Genomic DNA, 7299 nt, shown 5'->3' on the forward strand with positions numbered 1-7299 from the left:
GTTCATTATCAGCTACTTGGTAATGCCGAGTGACTTGCCCAAGGTCCCACAGAGGAAAGACAGGCTGGGGCAGGGCCTTGAGTCCCGTTTCTGGTCCCCAGACCAGGGGGGAACAGGAGGTATGGGCCTGGACACTAGTTTGCAGCAACTCAGGGCCCTGCAGGGATGGGGGAGGTGGGGATGCCCTCAGCCCCACACCTCACAACTCTCCTAGTTTACAACATCCACATAGGAATCCTCAAGCACATTGGCTCAGGCCTGTAATCCTAACACTTGGAAGGCTAATCTTGGGCAGATTGCTTGAGCTCAGGAGTTTGAGACCAGCCTGGCCAACATAGGAAAACCCTATATCTATAAAAAATTCAAAATTGGCCAGGTGTGGTGGCATACGCCTATAGTCCCAGCTACCTGGGGAGCTGTGGTAGGAGGATTACTTGAACCTCAGGAGGCAGAGACTGCAGTGAGCCAAGATTGCACCACTGTGTTCCAGCCTAGGTTACAAAGTGAGACCCTGTCTCAAAAAAAAAAAAAAAAAAGAAAGGAATCCCTCCAGCATAGCAGCTGAAATGGCCACCCCACCCACCTGGTCAGCAGCAGATGCCTAGTGACCCCATCTGCCAAGCCCCCTCTGTCTCTGTATACCACAATGGAGCTTCGAGGCTGCCTGGAAGAAGTAGGGAGCATTCTCACCCCTCTATCCATCCCAGCTGCCAGCTAGCCATAGCCTGGGAGTTCATACTTGCTTACTTGCTTCTTGACCAGAGCTAAACTCTGGGCCACTTGCTGCTGCTGCTGCTGCTGTGTGTGGGGAGGGATGGGCAGTGGGCAGCAGGTCCTGGCTGGCTGTGCTGTGTCTGGAGGCTGAGTCTGGCCCTGCTGGTTCACTGATAGGCACCAGCAAGGGCGGCAGAGCCCAAGTGGCAGGTGCCCGAGGGGCTGGGTTCTGGGGAGGACTGGTCAGTTCTGAGCCCACTGGCCTGAGCTTGCATCCTATGCTTTTCAGGCAGGCCTGGATGCCCCTCCAGGCCTCTTTCTCAGTCTGCCAGGCAGAATGACTCTGAGGCTACCAGGCCCAGTGCCCCAGCTGTTTCTTTGCCACAACTTGAGCTTTAACTCCAAAGTTCTCCCCACCACCTCCTGCCCCACTGCCCACACAAGCAGCTTAGGTAGGTGGCATTTACTCACAGGGCCTCAGTCTCCCCACCTGTAAAAGGGACACAATGGTCCTTGCCTTTTTCTAGATTTGAGAGGAGGACACCTCAGTTCCTGTGAAAGGAAGAGAGTGAGGGGCCCTGGATTCAAGCCCCACTCCCTAGCAATGCAGCCCTGGGCAACCCACTTCCCTCTCAGAGCCTCAGCTTCCTGGCCCGAGGCAGGGATGGAATGTGACTCCTGCGTGCTGGAAGAGATCAAACTCTGGGGAGCTGCTCCAGTTGCTCTTTCCTCCTCTTGTTTTCCTGGTTCCAGAAGCCAGAAGCTGATGGGGAAACCAGTGAGTATGCAAATTCTGGCACTACTGGGAAATGATCCTGGGGAGCTCACAGAGGACAGCCTCCCGCCTGCCCTCCCCCAACACCCTCCACGGGTCCCTGACTCTGCCCTTGGGTTCTCACCAGTGGGGGCCGAACCCTGCATTATCTTGCGAGTTCTGTCTCACACACATGGGTTAACCCCTCTTGGAGTGAAGCCAGGGTGACTATGGCCAATCTGTCCTCAGAAAACCTCCAGCCTCCCAAGCAGAGAGCAAATCAGCCCACAATGGGATGAAAGTTCCCTGCTCTAAATGTCCCAGCCCAGTCCCCACCCCTCACTTCTCAAGAGTGGGGGAAAACTCAGGAGCCCCTAAAGATCTGGGGACCTAAGCTAGAAGCAGAATTTTGGGGATTGAGGGGAGCAGCTCTCCAATGCCCCTCCCCCAGTGCTGCTCATACTCCCGCCTCGTTGTAGTCTCCTGGGGTTGCGGGGACAGGTGGCTTCTGGGAAGCTACCAGTATTCCTCGAGCAACTGCAAATTCCCTCCTCTTCCCCCAGCAAAGTTCTCTGCCCTCCCTTCCCCATGCCTCCTGGAAAAGCCAGCATTTGCCTTCTATACACAGAAGGGAAAGACCCCAGCCCTGAGGGAGGTGCTGGGCAGGACTCTACCAAGACAAGAGTGAGTAGCAGAGAAAATGGGACTCGAGGGGCATGTATCTAGGAGCTTCAGCGAGGGAAGTGGTGCAATCAGCCTGAGCCCTGGGGCCAGGTGGTCCCTAGAGACGCTTCCCCAACAGAAGGCAGCCCAAGGACCCTAGCACTTTTGTCCCAGGTTTTCTCAAACCTCTTGCTCACTTTTTTTCTTGGACCATAGCAGAGAGGGTGGAGTAGAAGGTGGCAAGGGCCTATGCTGGGGACCTCCCAGTTCATGGGAAGGGTGTGGGAGATTTGGCTGAAAGAGGCAGGAAGTAGAGCTCTGCAATTAAGGAAACCCAAGCCAACCCAGGCCATGGCATGTAAATCCTTCCGGCTAGTTCCTGAAGCGGAGGAGGCCCCAGGCTGCCATCCTGGGGTGTGGCCCCGTTAAGCTCCTCTCAAGGCAGCTGCTGGTGATCTTAAACTGCTCATCCATTTAAGAAATGTCAGCAAAATGAGGTGGGAGGAAAGGATCAGGCACCCCACCCCACGCTAAGTTGGGCACATTGCTGGGAGGTCAAGTCACTGAATGGTGCAAAGGCTACGATTCCGGCTGCTCTGGTGCTGCATGATACCGTGCCTGCCACCTTCTGGCGCTTCCTGGTACTGCTGCCTGCGGAGCAGGGGCCTGCCCACCAGCTCTGGCCTGGAATGAAGGGGCTGGAGACAAGGATCTTGCAGCAGGATCTAAAAAACAATTAATCTAAGGAGAATAACATGGGAAGTAAAGTGCTAAGGCAAAAACAGGGAATTCTCAATGGCATTTGCAGCTCCGCACCGGAAAGCAACACCAGAGGTCACTGCCATGCATTCTACAAAGTCTAAAGCTCTAGAAAGTTCCAACTGTTCCAGGTAACAACCCAAGAAAAACTCTCAGGAACTGAAGAATAAAAAGGAAAGGAAAGGTGAAAAAAATACAAACATTGTTTTTTTTGAGACAGGGCCTTACTCCGTCTACTAGGCTGGAGTGCAATGGCACGATCATAACTCACTGCAGCCTGGACTTCTCGGGCTCAGGTGATTCCCCCACCTGAGCCTCCCAAGTAGGTGGAACTACAGGCATTCACCACTATGCCTGGGTAATTTTTTGGTATTTTTGCAGAGATGGGGTTTGACCAGGTTTCAGGCTGGTCTTAAACTCCTGGGCTCAAAGCACATTTACCCGCCTCAGCCTCCCAAGGTGCTGGGATTACAGTCATGAGCCAACACACCCAGCTAATTTGTTATGTTTGTTGTTTTTTCAAGGAATTTTCTTTAGGAGACAAAGTTGCTCTGTCACCCAGACTGGAGTGCAGTGGCACAATCCCAGCTCACTGCTGCCTGGACTTCCAGGGCTTAAGCAATCCTCCTACATTACAACATCTGGCTAATTTATCTTTTGTAGAAACAGGGTCTCACTTTGTCGCCCAGGCCAGTCTGGAACCCCTGGGCTCAAGCGATCCTCCCACCATGGCCTCCCATCATCCTCCTGCCTTGGCCTCCCAAAGTGCTGGAATTACAGTCATGAACCAGCCTGCCTGGCATCACTGCTAAGAATTTATCCTACAGGTATTTGTATTTGCAAAATGATGCATATAGGGCTATTCACTCTGACACTGTCTGAAACAGCAAACGATGGGAAACAATATTAATGCGATCAACAGACGACTGATTAAGTAAACTTGGGTATACACATGAACACAATATAAAGTAGCCAATAAAAACGAGGCAGTTGTACATATGGAATGTTTTCTGTGTTAACATTTCTTGATGAAGAAAGCAAGGGACAAACAGTGTGCGCAGCATGCTACCATTTCCGTGAACAGACACCTGCATATGTGCACACTGCTCATACACATAAAAAGGTCCCTGGAAAGGATACAAAGGAACTCTGGGGTTGCCTCTGGAAAGGGAAACTGATAGCTGAGAGACAGAAGCACTTCCTTTACCTTAATATACTTTAGTGCCATGTGAGCTGTGAGCATTTGCACATTGCTACAGTCTGAATGTTTATGTCCCCCCAAATTCATATGCTGCAATACTATCCCCCAAAGTGATGGAATTAAGAGGCTTCGGGGGTGCTTAAATTATGAGGACAAAATGCTCATAAATGGGGTTAGTGTCCTTATAAAAGAGGCCTGAGGAGTCAGGTGTGGTGGCTCACACCTGTAATCCCAGCACTTCGGGAGGCTGAGCCCAGTTCGAGACCAGACTGGGCAACAAAGTCAGACCCTGTCTCTAAAAAGAAATAAATAAATAAGGGGCCTGAGGCCAGGTGTGGTGGCTCACATCTACAATCCCATCACTTTGGGAGGCCAAGGCAAGGAGGGTCACTTGAGCCCAGGAGTTCAAGACCAGCCTGGGCAACATAGCAAGAGCCTGTCTACAAAACATTTTTAAAAATTAGCTAGGTGTGGTAACACATAACTGTTGTTAGCTACTTGGGAGGCTGAGGTAAGAGGGTCACTTGAGCCTGGGAAGTTGTGGCTGCAGTGAGCTATGACTGCACCACTGCAATCTAAACTGGGCAACAAAGGAAGATCACATCTCAAAAAAAATTTTTAGAAGCCTGAGGGAGCTTGTCCTCCTTCCACCATATGAGGACACAACTAGAAGGCACCATCTGTGACCCAGAAAGCATGCCTTCACCAGAAGCTGGCTGCGCTAGCGCCTTGATCTTGGACTTCCTAGCCTCCAGAACTGTGAGAAATGTTTGCCGTTTGTAAGCCATTTCGTTTATATTTTTGTTACAGCAGCTCAAACAGACTAAGACACAGGTATTCAAATTAATTAAATACTTTAAAGTCCACCCATCCCCACACCCAGCATACAGAAATAAGTTATCAGGGTGGGGGCTGCGAGCTGAGGAGGGGGCCAGGGGTCTCCAAAGTTTTTTTCTGTATACAAACAATAAAAACTTGAAGCATATACACCTCCAACATGTATGTGCTCTTAAACTATGATAACTGCCATTTTTACAGATTAAAAACAATTATCAGCAGTTTCTTGTGGTTCAACCTTTTATTTATAAATTAATGACCTACACGTACTAATGAACAAATATTGATGTATACAATATATTCAAAGTGAGAAACTAAGTGAGGCTGAGCCTGGAAGTGAATATAAATCAAAGGCCTAATCTTTTCTTCCCACCCCCGCCCAGCCATCCTGTGCGCCCTCTTTCCCTTGGAGGCCACTGTCCTAAGTGAGGACCAGCATCGACTCCACCACAGCCCACTTCAGTGGTGACAACTTTTAATCCACAGAAGCAGTATTTCAAAGCAAAAACTTTGTTTCAAATCACGAATCTTACCACTTAAGACAATTCAGACATGATAATGCTCATTTAGACTGACACAGGCATGAAAATTCCAATCCCTTCTTTTCACTATCTTACATGCACGTCACCTTCCTAGGCACTACGACACTATCTTGGGAGAAGCGAATGTGTACAAAGAAGCACAATCCTGCTCTCTCCCCACACTTCACATAAACCAGTATAGTGCCCCTGTAGTCAGGGCTTCAGAGGTCAATTTTCTGTTGTTTTTAGAGACAGCGTCTTGCTACGATGCTCAGGCTGCAGTGCAGTGGCTATTCACACACATGATGACAGCACACTATAGCCTTGAACTCCTGGCTTCAAGCGATCCTGCCGCCTCAGCCTCCCAAGCAGCTGGGACTAAAGGCGCACATTACCACGTCCAGCTCAATGCAAACTTTTAAGCTTAATAATGCCTCACTAACTAGGCTGGCTCAGTGGCTCATGGCTGTAATCCCAGCACTTTGGGAGGCTGAGATGAGCAGATCATGAGGTCAGGAGTTCGAGACCAGTCTGGCCAATATGGTGAAACCCAGTCTCCACTAAAAATACAAAACTTAGCCAGGCGTAGTGGCACGCACTTGTAGTCCCAGCTATTCAGAAGGCTGAGGCAGAAGAATCACTTAAACCCAGGAGGTGGAGGTTGTAGTGAGCTAAGACCGTGCCACTGCACTCTAGCCTGGGTGACAGAGCAAGGCTCCATGCCCCCCCAAAAAAGAAAGCCTCATTAATTTGGAGTAAGGCTGGTGGGGGCACAGAAGACAGAATAAATGCAAAAACTAAGTCAAAGAGTGTTTCAAGCTTAGGCTCTTTAACTTTCAAGTTTAGACTATTTATCATTCATTTTAATTCTCTTATCTACTGCACAGGTCAAGATGTCAAGAATACTCTATATTGCCGGGCGCCATAGCTCAAGCCTGTAACCCTAGCACTTTGGGAGGCTGAGGCAGGTAGATCGCCTGAGGTCAGGAGTTTGAAACCAGCCTGGCCATCATGGCAAAACCCTGTCTCTACTAAAATTACAAAACTTAAGACAGGCATGGTGGGACATGCCTGTAGTCCCAGCTACTAGGGAGGCTGAGGCAGGAGAATCACTTGATGCCTATAATCTCAGCACTTTGAAAGGCCAAGGCAGGAGGACTGCTTGAGGCCAGGAGTCTGAGACCAGCTGGGGCAACACAGCAAGAACCCATCATTACACAACAAAAAATTTTCAAATTAGCTGGGCATGGTGGCATGCACCTGCAGTCCCAGATACTAAGGAGGCTGCACCAGGAAGATGGCTTGAGCCCAAAAGTTAGAGGCTGCAGTGAGCTTTGATCAGGCCACTGCACTCTAGCCTGGGCGACAGAGCAAGACCCTGTCAATAAATAAATAAATGAATAAAATACATAAATAATATTTTTAAGAGCAGTACTAGTCTATCTCTAGCAATGTCAAACTATAAGAGTCAAAAATATTTTAAGGTCTGTTGTGTGCTTTCCTCAGAGGGAAGGAAACTGCAGGCATCCCACCGCAGTTTCATAAATACAGAAATCATCTTTTTAAGAGCAGTACTATTCTTTTTTTTTTGAGACAGAGAACTTGCTCTGTCGCCCAGGCTGGAGTGCAGTGGTGCAACAGAGCAGTACTACTCTATCTCTAGCAATCTCGAACTATAAAAGTCAAAAATATTTTGAGGTCTGCTGTGTGCTTTCCTCAAAAGGAAGGAAACTGCAGGCATCCTACTCCTCCCTCCCAGCAAAGAAGACCAACAGACAAAAGATATAGAATACTTCTGGGATTTGTTTAAGGAATAATCTAAATATCATAAACTATTCCCTTAAAAATCC

The 7299-nt window shown here is 49.1% G+C and overlaps 1 long non-coding RNA gene across 1 annotated transcript; it reads right to left on the reverse strand.

Annotated features, from left to right (window-relative positions):
- Positions 1 to 5150: 5150 nt before the first annotated feature.
- On the reverse strand, positions 5151 to 7281 carry LOC135273381 (uncharacterized). Its single transcript, XR_010341165.1, has 2 exons — positions 7114 to 7281; positions 5151 to 6807 (listed from the first exon to the last, which is right to left on the reverse strand). It is a non-coding gene; the product is annotated as an uncharacterized LOC135273381 (long non-coding RNA).
- Positions 7282 to 7299: the final 18 nt, after the last annotated feature.

The sequence above is a fragment of the Aotus nancymaae genome, unplaced genomic scaffold (assembly GCF_030222135.1).
Source record: "Aotus nancymaae isolate 86718 unplaced genomic scaffold, 86718_ANA_hifiasm-v0.15.2.pri h1tg000007l, whole genome shotgun sequence".
Classification (NCBI taxonomy): domain Eukaryota; kingdom Metazoa; phylum Chordata; class Mammalia; order Primates; family Aotidae; genus Aotus; species Aotus nancymaae.